The sequence below is a fragment of the Lolium rigidum genome, chromosome 3, assembly GCF_022539505.1.
Source record: "Lolium rigidum isolate FL_2022 chromosome 3, APGP_CSIRO_Lrig_0.1, whole genome shotgun sequence".
Taxonomy (NCBI): Eukaryota; Viridiplantae; Streptophyta; class Magnoliopsida; order Poales; family Poaceae; genus Lolium; species Lolium rigidum.
In genome coordinates, this window is record NC_061510.1 from 306,367,263 (window position 1) to 306,383,098 (window position 15,836).

The 15,836-nt window shown below is 43.4% G+C and overlaps 1 long non-coding RNA gene across 1 annotated transcript; it reads right to left on the minus strand.

Annotated features, from left to right (window-relative positions):
• Positions 1-1,631: 1,631 nt before the first annotated feature.
• LOC124699807 lies at positions 1,632-4,403 on the minus strand. Its single transcript, XR_007001526.1, has 4 exons — positions 3,899-4,403; positions 2,907-2,995; positions 2,589-2,664; positions 1,632-1,711 (listed from the first exon to the last, which is right to left on the minus strand). It is a non-coding gene; the product is annotated as an uncharacterized LOC124699807 (long non-coding RNA).
• Between the last annotated feature and the right edge of the window lie 11,433 nt (positions 4,404-15,836).

Consider the following 15,836-nt stretch of genomic DNA (forward strand, 5'->3'; position numbering starts at 1 on the left):
CATTTATTATTGAACCATGTAACTTCTAGGATTGCATTATCTTGTCATGCAAATATACAACACTAGAGTTAGTACAGGAGAAGCACATAGCTTGCGGATCTGAGCATAACTCGACAATCTACACATATGCTCTGTTTGGTTGCACATCACACCAGATTCCGTACTTCCGTAAAGTTAACAACATCGAACTATGAACACCTTTCCTAATTCAGTACATATATGGTTGAGCTTCACAAACAAAGTAACAACAGCTAACTCGAGAAGAGCAACTTGATAACACAAATAGGAAATCTGAAAGTCCAAAGTGCCACATGCTCCTACTACACAGAAATCAAAACAAGTTGTTGATGTGTGCCAACTGAGGATCACGAGTAATATAAGGAGACGTACACTGCAAGCAGAGACGCGGGGCCTTGGAGAAGAACTGTGATCCCTCCGACGGTGAGGGTGGACGTACCTGGAGTCACCTTGTTGTACTCCTTCCCTGCACAACACAAGAGAACACAACAGGCTTCGATGAAATAGAAAAACTCAATCTTGATTGACCGATCTATACTAACTAGGATAATGAAAATAGTGATGTACAAAAGGGTAGTGAAATTCTAGTTCTCCCTCCGAAACAAAATAAGTGTTGTAGTTTTAATTCAAAGATTCTAGTAGTGATTATTGACTGAAACACCACGGATCACTATGCTAAAAATAAGTTGAGTTATGTTTTTGTCCATTCAAGCTCAACCACTTCTAGTACAGATTTAGGAAAAGATGTCCTATGGAAAGTTTGGTACAACCTATAGAAGAAATGCAAAATATTCAGAATTACTCCTGTTCGAGTGCGAGGTGCAGGAGGCCACTGCCAGCCTGGCAGCTGCAGCACCACTGGAGCCCTCACGGGCAAAAGCATGTGGAGTTGCGAACGACAGCAGCTTGGGGATGTGCCCGGTGGCAGTAGCTGCGTTACATGGTTGAGGAAGACGCCGGCTTTTGCTCTAGCTGGATGGCGACGGCAGCAACTCGGGCAGGCGACAACCAGCAGGAGCTCAATGGGTGGTGCTGCAAAACCACAAATGCATGGATTTATTATGACTAGCACAAGGTTTCCTTCATCAACACCATACAAACATAATAAAGCAAACACAACCGAGAAAATCCTTAAGGGACACATTCTAGCAACTCATAGACACAAGTACACTCTACGCCTAAATCATTTTAGTTTTAATGCTTATCATGGCAGTGCACTGTGCAGTCATGCTGGATCTCCAAAGCACAGATCTATAAGAACCGCACAAGATATCCTCAACTTTTGATGTATTCTATGACAATCTAAATACAAGATCAGTTAGGATTAACATGCCATGAGTATTAAGAAACATAACTATAATACACACCTAAGCAACACTCTCATTCCAGTACTAAGAAACAAAACTAGCAAATACAATTAGCACCAGATCAACACCACCAACAGGACATTCAAGCACAAAAAAAGCACCGGAAATTCTTGAAAGAGCAAGGGCTCCATGGCAGGCCACATGGCATCAACTTGATGGCTGAAACAACAAGCCACAACACGAGGCGAGGATGAGCCTGAGGAATCACCTGAGAGAAACTGCCACTTGAGGTGCCGGCGTTGCGGCCTACGCCGTCCCACCAAAAACACACGATTGCTGAGTTCGTATTGAAGAGGGTTTCCATGGTGCAGCTTCTTCCAGATTCCCTGACAAGTAACACAAAAAATACATGTAGATTAGAAAACAAAACATATGTTTGAGCATGGGAAACAAAGCGCAGATAATCAATGATGCCAAAGCAACAAAATAATACACCTAACATGCAGCCATAAAAAGTAATATCACTGACAAATGAAGACATATTAGGGATCAAACATCAACTCTGATGCAAATGAAATGTTCTACGTGCATGTATATTAACACATTTGTGTAGCACAACAAAGGGTAAAACAGCCAAGTACAGTGGCATATCAAACTCTACATGTGAAGGCTGAAAGATAATTTAGGATCATAGCAAATCGACTTTTTAGTGGAGAGTAAATATCAAATATCAAATACGTATGATGCAACCAGAACACACTTGGATCTTGATGCATAATCAAACACCTTTATGTGGACTAACTTTGGAAATGCCGAAACGCGTGTAGATGTGTAAGCTTGAAATTTTCCAAGATAATACTAATTCCAACAAATGATCATCACACAAAATAACTTTGAAATACAGTATATACTTTATTAGCTAAAGCACCGCAGATTATTAGTTCCATATGAGCATCATAACTTCAACAATTGAAAAACAAAATATGAGCTATCCTTTATTTTGTAATATAGCAAAATTTGCAAAGAAGGACCAAATGCAGTGCTGCTAGAAAATTTCATGTCTTCTCTGGATCTATTTGCTTGGATTCAAGATCTTTTCATGATAATCCTAAACTAAGCAAAACTTAAAAATTACTCTTCCGGAAACATCGGTGCTCCTAACCCTAGAACTCCATGGTTTATTCGCTGGCCACACGCTCGACATGGTGAAGAAACATTTTTGTTGCAAGAATACATGGATGAGGTGGAGGAGAGGGAGCTCACCGGGTAGTCACTAATTCAGGGAGGTGGCAGGCAGAAGCATCGCGTAGAAGACTGGGGATGTGGCCGCCTGCAGCAGCTGGTTCAAGATCAACAAATAAGTAAGCTATTTTTGCTATTAGATCAAGATAGTATACAATGACATTGACATCCCTGGATTAATAGGTTTGGCAACATAGATAATCGTCTAAATATGATGTATTGTTGCATTCCAGAATAATAAATGCTATGAATTCTCTCGATCACATTCAAGTATAGGAAAGAGTAAGAAATACAAAATGTTATTTTGCATATATTACCTAATAGCACTAAGAAACTCACCTCAATTATTTTGGTGCACACCTTAGATCAAAATCATTGAGAATAGATGGTACATCTTGCACCAATAATTGCACCATCTTCAATACAACCTGCACAGGAAGCCCCAATGCATTTTTTCTTCAGAAACGCAAAAATTGGTAGGAGCAAATAAATAAGAGCAGAAAAAACAAAAAAACAGCTTCATACTCTTTGGAGAAGGAGAATTGAAATCACACGTGCAAATATATTCAGAGAAACAAATTTAGTTCAATGTACCCTATTTAACATAGCATGTAGCAGAATCAAAGGAAAACAACTTCAATGGCTTATCAATGCATTGAGCATGTCCGTATAGGTAGCCCTCGGGGCATTCTTCTAACTAGTAATTCCAGCAAACAATTGGTGAAGAGGGCTTAATGTTAGACTATATATTCGTTTCAGAGATAGGAAACTGACAAGACAAGATCAATGTGAGATCAACTGCAAGGAAAAATAAAAACTTGCATTATTGCTGCAATATCGGCTTCTATAACTTATTTGGAAGACATATGAGCACACTCACTTATGCACATCATGCAAAAAATATAGGAAATAGAATATCTTGTTTTCTCTTTCAATAGTCCATTCAAAATTTTGATGGTACAAATTTAACCGGGTGTATTGTATAGCCAAACTTGCTCTTCTTACTGTTGAATCCAGGAGAACCAAAAGATGATGAAATCTGCAGTCATCAAAGACTTATACTTGGGAACTGATAGCCTTAAACAAGATTCATCAAGATTCGTCTGCATGCAATTTTTGGTATATTGAAATGCTAAATGCTATCCATCAGCACGGTAGCTTATAAACCAATATATGAGCATCATAACTTGAGCAAATTCAGACCACAAGCTGATACCATATTTTCCACAATGACATAGCACGTCAGATTTGCATCGATGGGTGCATGGTGTATCCGCTGCTTACACGTTCTACATGGAAAAGAACAGGAAGAGGAGGAGGAGGAGGCTCACCGGGTTGTAACTTGTTTGGGGAGGTGGTCTCCGGCGTCAGCACCTCCGGGCAGGTGACTGGCAGCTCATGCATCCCCACCGCCATTCACGCTCCGCACCTCCGGGATGCATGAGCTGCCAGTCTGGGAGGGAGGCAAATGACCGGGAGAAGCCGTGGCCAGGATGCGGCGTCCTCGCCGCCTAACGCCAGTGATGGGGAAAGGGAGGAGAGGTGCTGTCTCGTGAGAGAGATGGGGATCGCGAGAGGAGAGGCGGCGTTGGTGATCAGATGGGGAGAGGACGCGTGCGTGTGCAACCAGTAGATGAGAAGCTCACCAGAGTTGCAGCCACCGTTGTCGAGGTAATCAAAGCACCGGCGTCCAGCCAAGCATACAATTGAGCGCGAGGTGGAGGAGGCCACTGCCAGCTCGGCAGCAGCAACACTGCAGCACAACTGGATCCCTCACGGGCAAAAGCATGTGGAGTGGTGGATGGGAGCAGCTTGGGGACGTGCCCGGTGGTAGTAGCTCTGTTACATGGTTGAGGAAGATGCTGACTTTTGCTCGGGTGGACAACGGCGGCAGCAACTCGGACGAGACGAGCACCGAGCGAGAGCTCAATGGGCAGCGCTGCAAAACCACCAATGCATAGATTTATATTATGACTAGCACAAGGTTTCCTCCATCAACACCAAACAAACATGATAAAGCAAATATAACCGAGAAAATCCTTAAGAGACACATTCTAGCAACTCAGACACAAGTACACTCTACGCTTACGTCATTATAGATTTAATGATTATCATGGCAGTGCACTGTGCAGTCATGTTTCTTAATACCCTCAACTTTTGATGTATTCTATGACAGTCTAAATAAAAGATCAGTTAGGATTAACATACCATGAGTTTTAAGAAACATAACTAGAATACACCTAAGAAACACTCTCATTCCAGTACTAAGAAACAAAACTAGCAAATACAACTAGCACCAGATCAACACCACCAATAGGACATTCAAGCACCCAAAAAGCACAGAACGCATGTGGATATGCAAGCTTGATCATTTCCAGGATACTACTGCCAACAAATGGTCATCACACAAAAGAACTGTGAAATACAATATATCCTATATTAGCTAAAGCACCACAAGTTATTAATTGCATATGAGCATCATAACTTCAACAATTTCAGACCACAAGCTGAGGTATCCTTTATTTCCTAATGACAGCAAAAGTTGCAAAGAAAGACCAAATCAGTGTTGCTAGAAAATTTTATGTTTCTCATGATCTCTTCGCTTGATATCAAGATATTTTTTGATATTCCCAAACTAAGCAAAACATAAAAAATAATTTTCTGGAAACATTAGTGCTCCTAACCGAACTCCATGGTTCATCCCCTGCTCACAAACTCGACATGGCAAATAAACAATTTTGTTGCAATAATACATGGATGAGGTGGAGGAGGGGGAACTCACTGGGCAGTAGCTAGTTGAAGGAAGTGAATGGGCAGACGCATCATGTAGGAGCCTGGGGATGTGGCCGCCTGCAGCAACTCAGGGAGGTTATCGCCGGAAGTCGCCACAGCACCTCCGGATAGGCGACCAGCAGCTTGTGCAACACCACCACCATTCGTGCACCGCTGCGAGCTCCTCCCTCCGGCCATCACCTTAGCAGTGTCGGCCTCCTTGTCCTTGTCCCGGGTGAGCGCGGGAGCCATAACTGCGGGGCTAGCGAAGAATAAATAAACATCACAATTTTAATTATAGAGAGATGTCAGCCAACGAAGAATAAATATTACAATTAGGTAGACCGTCCACTTCTAAGTACTACAAGAGTTGAATACTATAACACTTGAAATACTATTTTTATTATTAGTACATAAAAAACAGCAACAACAACGCCACTGGGGTGCTGGAGCCGAAATGGCAAGGTCACGCAGCACCCAAGCAGACAAAGGAAGAAAAGCTAGAACAAGCGAAACTTGCAGATGTAATAGAAAAAATACATTAATTCGACTCAATACTTCACTTACAAAACATAGACCACCAAACATGAACAACGGAAACCAGATCAAATCAACCTACACAGGAAGCCCCAATGCACTTCTTTTTCATGATAAACGCAAGAATTGTTAGGAGTAAATTAATGAGAGTAGGAAAGATAGAAACAACTTGATACTCTTTGGATAAGGAGAATTGAACCCACAGGTGCAAATATACTGTTTTAATTCAAGGTAACCTATTTAACATAGCACGTAGCGAAATCAAAGGAAAACACCTTCAATGGTTTTACACATAGAACGAATTACATAAACTATGCGAGAAAGAAGACATCAGCCATGTACCAAAATAATTACTCAAACAAAAAAAAGGTAGATTCTTTCATGTACTAGTTTTGGTTGCAAACATAGGAATATAATGCCAATATTAACTAATTGCACCTTGAGATACATGTCATCAGATATTATACATGATGCATATCTTTTTTCACGTGCTAGAGCTTTGAGTAAACTACAAGTCAAAATAGATTATTTTTTCACGTCTATCTGACTTTTGAAATGGCAAGTACTTTTTAAGGTATTCAATTGACATAGCAGGGCAGAGGCTTGGGAGATTAACAACAGTTTGCTGACACATGGTCGGTTTAGCATTTAGCATGTCCCGTATAGGTAGCTCTAAGGGCATTCTGCTGACTGCAGTAACGCCAGCAAACAATTGGTGAAGAGGGCTTAGTGTTACTCTTTAAATTCGTTTCATAGATAGCAAACTGACAAGATCAATGTGAGATCAACTGAGAAGGAAAATGAAAATTGCATTATTGCTACAATATCAGCTTCTATATGTTATTTGAAAGACATATGAGCACAGTCCATTATGCGCATCATCATGAAAAAAAAATATGGGAAATAGAATATCTTTTTTTAGCTCTTTGAATAGTCCATTCATAATTTCGATGGTAGAAATTTAACTAACTGGGTGTATTGTATAGCCTAACTCGCTCTGCTTGCTGTCGAATCTAGGAGAACCAAAAGATAATGAAATCTGCGGTCATCAAAGACTTGTACTCTGGAACTGACAGCCTTAAACAAGATTCGTGTGCAACTTTTGGTATATTGAAATGCTAAATTTTATGCATCAGCAAGGTAGCTTATAAGACAACATATGAGCATCATAACTTGAGCAATTTCAGACCACGAGCAGCTGATACCAGATTTGGCAGTGACATAGCACACATCAGATTTGCGTCAATGGATGTATGGTGTCTCCACTACTTACACGTTCTACATGGAAAAGAACAAATGGAGGAGGAGGAGGAGGAGGAGGAGGAGGAGGAGAGAGGGCTCACCGGGCTGCAGCTTGTTTGGGGAGGTACCGAGCAGCAGCATGGGGAGGTGGTCGCCGGCGTCAGCGCCTCCGCGCAGGCGACGGGCAGATGGTGCATCCCCACCACCATTCACGCGCCGCGGCGAGCTCCTTTTGCCATGGCACGGTCGGCCTCCTTGGCCTTGTACCAGAGGAGCGCCGGAATGTCCGGGATGCGGCGTCCTCGCTGGTTGACGCCGGTGATGGCCGGGGAGATGAAGGAGATGGAGATTGAGATGGGGTATCGCGAGAGGCGGCGCTGGTGATCAGATGGGGAGAGGACGCGTGCGACTAGGGCGCTGGTGTACAATGGACGGTTGCGATCGGTTTCAACGGGGTGACCTGATCTTCACGCGGAGTTTTGGAATCATCCCGCTCCGGTATGTATCTTGGGAAACCTAATGCGGGGACCCCGCAGATCTACCCCAATAGCTTTATTCGTGCGAGGGTTTACCAATGGAATTTTTAATTTGCGTTGGTTTATTTAGGACATATGTACATGAAATCATAGGTTGGGCATACTTTACCATAAAATAGGCTCCGTTTGAGCCGTAGCAGGAGTTTCCACATACATATCTGGATTTTACCAAGTGCTAGCCCATGTCTGCGAAAATCATCAACGCCGGGTACATGCAAGGTTAGTCAAACCTTACATCACACTTGTACACATATGTTAGAGACAGATGCAAGTTTTCCAGCGATTTCGATGCTCCGGTGATTTGTATCTTGGGAACACTAGAGCGGGGACCCCGCGGATCTACCCATATAGCCTTCTCCGAGAGTTTACCATTGGACTTGTTCCTTTGTATTGCTTTGTTTTAGGACATATGTGCATGGAAAGCAAATGTTCGTCCTACTAGCTCCCGTCTGCGAAGAGCGTCACGAGTGGGACCTACATATGCCATCTACCAATTCTTAAAAAATAGAACCATTTTTATATAATTCAGACTAATAAATAAATAATACAAACATAATCTTTACTATTATATTGGAGTTGGGGATGGTGTCACTTTGATATCAAACATTCGGAAGATCCCAGCCGTTCATCATCTCAAAATCGCCCATCAAACTTCGTATTAATCCTGAGTTAGCGAGACAAAATAGGAAACATATTTATTATGTATCAATTAAATGGCTACAGTCAAGGAAACAATCACATCCCACGCTAATCATGTGCAGCATCAAAGGAAAGAATCGACCATACGATTGGTGCTTCCTAAAATGACTTTTCGCGTTCCCTTGTCTGCCGCACAGGCATTCAAACACTTGCCAAAGTCCCCCTACTAAAATCCTATACGGAACTAATCAAGCATCAAATCGTTTTACTTTCCAAAAATGTTATAGATGAGATCAAATCTCATTTAACTGTTGATCTGCATGCCCTCCACCACTTTGATCTATTTCTCGCGACAATCAAACCAGCTAGCCTCACTTCTTCGATGTGCCTCTTCTCGCCTTCCAAACCTCGCCCAAAATCCTATCTCCTCCGTTCCCCTCCCCATCTCAATCTCAGTGTGACCATGCCGGCGGCGGTACATTGGGACTCATTGGCTAGACATAGCGCAACGATGCCGGCTGGAGGAAATCGGAGGCGTCCTGGGCTTCGGGCATAAGCCAGGTAACCCATCCCCGACATCGATTGCTAATGGCACGCGTTGACCTGAAGCTGCGCGGGACCGATGAACAGGTAGGAATGCCTGGGGCTTCCATAGACCAAGATCATCAATCAGAGGTGGTTTAACCGAGGCTCCTCTCCCCTCGCCTTCCATATTCTCATTTCCTTATCTCGCTAATTTTTAGCTGCATGATGCATGTGTCAGTTAGGATCAGGACCAACGACGAGTATAGGTGCAATACCAGAGAACATCTGACGAGTATAGGATGTCGTCGCCTCACACGGAACAGGCCGCCGTCCATGCATGCAATTGTGACCATCGAACGAACATGGAGCAGTCATTGGCACACCACAATGTCAGCGTCTCCGTCGGCCGTCGGCCATGTACGGTTCAGTGGAACAAGCAAATGCACGAACATATACATTGTTCTAGAGTACCAGAGAATCACCCACGCGTCACTGCTCTCTTCGTCGCTTAACCAGGTCAGGCCCAATGTGGTGTGACGTTGTTTCCATCATTTGTTTGCAAGGTGGGTGTCTATTAAATCTCTCCTTTATTATGGTTGACCTTGTTAAAAACGTAACCAAAAAATAATGGCAAGTGTTATATGAAAAGTACATCATGTAGCGATGTACTGTATTGAAGCAAATTAACATGAATGTTGATACAATAGTTTAAGCTAATGGCAGTTTGCATGACGTGATCGGCTGGCTCAAATGATAGGTCACTACGCTGGTTCAGGTTAAATCTATTCATTTATGTTTTCCTAATACTTGTTTACATTGTAACATATATTTTTCTGTGAAACTTACATTATGCTACACATTTTTCAATTTTGATATATATTTCTGAAGCATATTAGAGCTTAGAAAATTATTCCTGGTGATTCATCATTTGTTCAAAGAATTGTTGTTGGCCCTTCCAGAAATATTGATGCCGATCGATATGCTCACAGAGTAATGAGTTTGATCTGATGTCACACAAAATGTTGTACCGTTACTCATTTTTATCTCAATTTATTCTTAACATATTTTCTATACCTAGATATACTTCCCGGGACACCATGATTAAGTTATGAACACTCGAAGGATCTGAAGAAGATGGTGATTTGTCTCAGAAAAAAGAGATGGATAACTCTAATGCATATGAGCCAGAAGAGTCTCACTTAGAAGTACATGTCAGTTGTTACATGGTTATATTGTTATGATTGCAAGGAGTCACAAGGAAGATGTTTCCTAATGCCTCGTATTTTGTTCACATGTGTTCAACAAGCGGAAAAGTAGAGTTGTTTGCTTATATGGCTGCACTTCTCGATTGATGGTGTTAAATTCACACTGTAAGCAGTTTTGACTCAGGTTGACACCCGGTTACTTGTGCTCTCCATGATTCGTTGGGGGTAACGTTCATACCATAGCTCCACTGCACAAAGAGGGCAAAAATGACATTTTTTGCCGCCGAAGAAATACAACATGTCAAGAGAGACCAGCCAAGTCACTCCAACGAGATTGTTAAGTAGGCATGATAGATTTAGTTGGTCTTTCTTCCTACTTGCGGCACACAGTGTTATGTTATTGTAAACGAATGCTTTTGTATCGTTAGCTAGCTCAATAAAAATAGGTGGGTGCAAAGTCGATTGAGTACACAAGACGTCTTTAAACATGAAAGCTATGTATTTTCCGTCTTTTTTCTGCTTATAAGAATGTGGAGCGCTCATATAATTTTCTGAATAATTTGTACATTATTATGTTTCTCTATTTCATGTACTATGGATGTATCTGTATAGAATATTTAATCTGTAGATAAGAAAACAATAAGTGTGCTGATGACAGCGAGCAGGGTGCCAATTGCAATTAATTATGAACCGAGAAAGTTCATGACTGGGGTGGGAGCGAGTGCAAAAAGATCAGAATGATTTCTGCATTGCATTGTTAACTCGTAGTAACTTGGGAAATAAGAACGATATGGTGATTTTTTAGAGTCGGAGAAAACACTAGCTCTCATGACATGAAATGCCATTATGTTATAGAAGCGACTACGAACTACACCGGTAACATTGTTTGAGTGGGGTGACTATGATGCACAGTGACGATAAGAAAAACTTGAGACGTGACTATGATGCACAAAGATGATAAGAAAAATTTGAAAACCGTAGCAATGCACGGGCATTCAACTAGTATAAAGTAATATTTGAGAGAAAAAAGGAAAAAATGTATATGCCGAGGGTGGCCGTCGGCATAGGAGGGGGCCGCGCTATGCCGAGGGCAACCCTCGTCGTCTAGGTTGACGCCGTTGACGCACCGTCACGGCCGGGGCGGGGGGGACGCATGCCATGCACTACACCGACGACCTGGTGGACGCCGAGGGCTGCTGTCGGCGTAGTCGTCTCTACGCCGACAGACAGTCTACACCGACGGTCGTGATTGGGGGCTGCCCTGGCCAGGCCTTACGCCGACGACCCCGACATTTGGCCGTCGGCGTAACACCACCACATAAGCCAAGCCCATTTTCTAAGCTCTAGCAGCTTCCTTGATAGTGGTGTCACCTCCGCCAAGCCTACTATAGGATCTTCCACCCCATCGACTCTCCCTGGCAGCTCCCTAGCCAAGGTATTGGTTATCGGTTGGTGGTCGGTAACCAAGTTTTCGAAGCACCCTCGGTAATTGGGTGTGCAGGGAAAAAAGTTTGATATTTAAGAATTGTAGTAGTCGCAACCGAAAATTTGGAATTTTTTAGTTACTGTGCGGCTACCAAGTGGTTACCAAATTATCAAAAGGAACACGACATAAAATATTTGATAAAGCCTCTCTTTCTCTCCTGTATATACAAATCTGCAACTCTAAGGAACCTCTCACTCACAACCGGTTGACCACCGATCTCCAAATCTACCCCTCTTAGGTGAGACGTGCCTGGAAGCCATTGATGCGCTCCACCATCAACACTGCCAACCTACATTCTAGACATAACCATTTAATTATTTTGCACATGAACTAATAGGCAGTAACCATCCCGTAGCGTGAAATAATAACCTCAAATCCATGCTCTAGCATGGCAGAGTTATGTCGGCACGATCATCGATTCCTACAACGACCAGTGCCACCCAACTCAATATTTCCGCTTGAGGGAGAATTTCCAAATATAGTTTCAACTTTCTAGACACACATAAAACACATGTACCAAAATCACATAAACTCACGAGGTAAGCCTGGCATTCCACCACTAGGCGGACCCACACCTTATCTCTTACGTAGCTAATATCCAACTCTTTATCGCATGTAACCCACCGCCTTCGAGTACTTCCCGCGACCACTATATACTCTCGCACGTCACCCCCGCCTGGGCACCTCTAGAGCCTGCCTCACTCTCGTGTGACAACGTACTCAATTAACCCTACTTAGATTCGAACCGAGGTGTTTAGTCTATAAGGTCTATAAAAAAGTTATTGTGTTCGGATGTGTGTGGTGAAGGAAGGTGGTGTGGGGGCTGCCTAGCCTGGTTTCGAATAAAGGTGGCTGTCCTAGGGTTCCAACTCGCCCAAGACGATGATGTCGGGTTCCAGAAGGCTCCGCCGACGAACTCCAATGGGCGACATGCCAGAGTTTGCCGGATGGGATGAGATTCGGTCGTGCGCACCCGTATTTTTTTTGGCCGTTTGGTTTCAGAGGGAGCGTTGCGAAGCTCTGCTGGCGTTACCATCATAGAACACTTTCCCGTTTCATGGTGAAGTCAGCCGGTGGAGAATGTCACTAAAGTCGGGATCGAAGGGCTAGCAAAGGCGGTTCTAGTCTCTGTGGCGACGAGGAGGAATTGGCTTGCTGTGTTGTGACTTGGAGCAGCAACATTGTAAGTGGGAGCGTCAGCACAAGAAAAGTTTAAAGGCTTACCTTGCATGGTGAAAATCTAAGGTGTGGCTTTAATTGGTTGTGCATGACAATTCCCTTGTTGAAGGCATTGTTTTGTGAGCGAGTTTTTCTCCAGGGTGAAAACCTAAGATCTTCGATCGGACGACGACGGTGTTTGTACACTGTTTCCTTCTTGGAGGTGTCGTTTTTGAAGAAGTTGGACTTTCGATGTTGTCTTGATGGTGTTAGTGTTGTTGCTACAAGGTATAGATCACGAGACTTTCTTTTATTGTATAAAATTCTTTTCTTTAGCTGTGTGAATTCGTAGAGCCACTAAAACACTACGTTGCTGCAACAGCTGGATATATCTTTATATCTTCATCATATTAATAATATATTCACTTTATTGGAAAAAGTCTGTGCCGGATGCAAAATTTGGGGACGGCTAGCTTTCCCGCGCGGTTGGTCACGCAAATGTCGGAAGGCTTCCTCGATTCGCCGAGATTTTCGTGACCGCCGATCCAGTGGCCCAAAACCATCTCTCATCACAACTTCACAAGTTCAGATCGCATTCCTCGATCTTTCTCCCCCACCACTGCATTCCTCGATCTACATCGAGCCGCCGCACCCACGCCGGCGGCCACACCAAATCCCCTCCGACGCCGCCTGCACTGGCGCCTCCATTCCTCCGCCCCCAGCTTCCCCCCGACGCGAAACCCTAGCAGCAGGAGGGGACGGCGCCGCCGCGTCTGCTCCTGCGCCGGCGCCGCTGTCCGACCGCCCGCCCTGCCAGAAGGTGCTCCCCTTCGCCTTCCTCCTGCACCGCTGCTCCCGCGTGAGCCTCAGGCGCCGGTGCTGCCCGCGTGCGCCGTCCTGGTGCTGCTCCGGTGCGTCGTTGGATCTGCGGCAGATGGGTCCGGCGGTCCAGCCCGGGACGGAGGATACCTTGGCGGCCCTCCACAGCAACAGTGGGGATGCGGCCCTCTCCCGCCCGGCTGCTCCGGCGGCCCCAAGCTCCGCCTCCTCGTCTCTATTAAAGGTAGCAGCTTTCTCTCTTTTCCTTCCTGCCTAAGCTCGATTCAGTCTTGCATACGTCTGCTCGGAATGGATCAGCGTTAATTCCGTGCCGTGATGCGATTTTGGCCAGGTCTGGGTGCTGTTCCGGTGGTTTTCCAGTCGTGGTGGTGCTGTCAACAGGAGCTCGTGGACATGAACTCAGGTCTGCATCTTCCTCACATTGTTTGTAAAATGTTTCTTGCAGGCTGAAGTGTAGGCATATGCATCTACAGTCCAGATTGTGTGAAATACTACTCTGGAACAAAGTTTAGTTAGCTTATGTCAATTGTTGAGACATTCTGACAAACGATATCTGATTGTTTGGCACTATCTGTTAGTTTATATCAAGTGTTGAATGTGTAGGGCAGTATAGAAAGTAGGCTTGTATTGATGGAAATTTAAAAACTTGCTGTGTGCATAGGCAGTACATGTGTACGAATTGATGTGCCCAAAATTTATGTGGATTTATTTCTGCTTATTATGCTTAGTATGTGCTGAAAACTTGTATACTTACAGGTTTAAACCTTATCGGTGGATGAGGAGCTGAGATGCGCCAAGCATGGGTACCCGGAGGCTTTGTCGGAGGGGAACCGGGAGGAGGCGAATGTCATCGGCGACATCCACAAGCTCAGCTGAGCGGCGCTCCGGTTGGTCTGGATCGACTACGAGGTCTCCGTCAAGAGCAGCCACTCCTGCCAGTCATTCTTCTGCCTACTAGGTTGCCACTGCTACAAATTATCTCTTTGGTTCATTACATGTTGCCATACTTGTTTGCTTCATGTGCTGCTGGTTTATGAATGAGGAGTGGGCAAGCAATCTTGTCTTCCATCTCATGTTCCAAGAGTGAATCGATTGCCGCTATTTAGGTCCAGTTGTGGTAGATGCACAATAATTGATTTCTCTGTCTTATTGTTCTATTGCCTATGAGTATGGTCACTGCCTATATATTTCTGGTTCAATAGTATTCTCTGAAATCTGATTCTCGGGATCATTTTGTCAGGCTTAATTCCTTATGTCTAACAAGGTTTATATGCGTGTTTACATTTGGGTCTTGGTTTAGTTGACTTAATCGATGTCAACCTTAAACTGGATATTTATTTGATATGGGCTAAGGCTGGGGCTTGAGTTCTCGAGGGTTTTGATGTTGCTTTAATGTGGCTGGCTCTGTACTAGATCAAATTGTGTTCTATTTGCATCATAAATACTCAATATTTGCGTCCAATGAAAACAAATTATTGGATGATAAATTGATTAGCTATGAGGACATACCAGATTTATTTATGAGTTCTGGAACTACAACCTCCTCAATGGCGATTACTTATGCTAGAATTCTAGCTTGTGTTTCTACCCTTTCAGGAAATTAGAATTTTAGCTTTGCATGAGTATTTGTTCTAACTGAAGGTCTGCATGATGTGTTAATATGTATACTGCACCATGTTTTAACTTTGTGCTTTTGATTAACTTTGTGCTTTTGATTAATATCTGCCATGAGTATGTCCGACTTGTTCTTTTTCTGCAATCAATTTTTTTTAGCTTCGTGCATATGTATGTCTGAATGACCAACTCAGTATTCGTCATGCTCAAGAACTCAAATCTGTAATAAGATGTGATATCTTGTTTCGTTTTCTGTTTCTTTTGGTTATTTAGCATGTAATGCAGCTTCAGATTTGCTGTGTGGTAATAATGAGTATATTTTCTTGACCATGAGTGGCTAGTAGTTACATTTATGCAGTGCATCAGCATTACATGGTATTGGCAGCATTACAACTGTGTTTCATGTGTTTCAGATGTCATGCTAACTCTCTTGGTGATGTCACCCTTTTTCTTATTGCAAACCTTGCTGGCTATGTGATAAACCATTTGAATCCATGAATATTTCAGTTGTAGTATAAATGGTCTTGGCTTATCCTCCTACATCCTTAGCTGTTCATTTTCTTTCATGCTTACTTTTTTTTTAATCTATAAGCAGCTGGTAGCATATCCATGTTCTCGCCCTGGAAAGATCCAGCGGTGATCATATTGTTCCATGCCCTTTAGTAGATGTGCATGATGATACAACAAAAAACCGTATCTCTTCTTACTTGGCGGG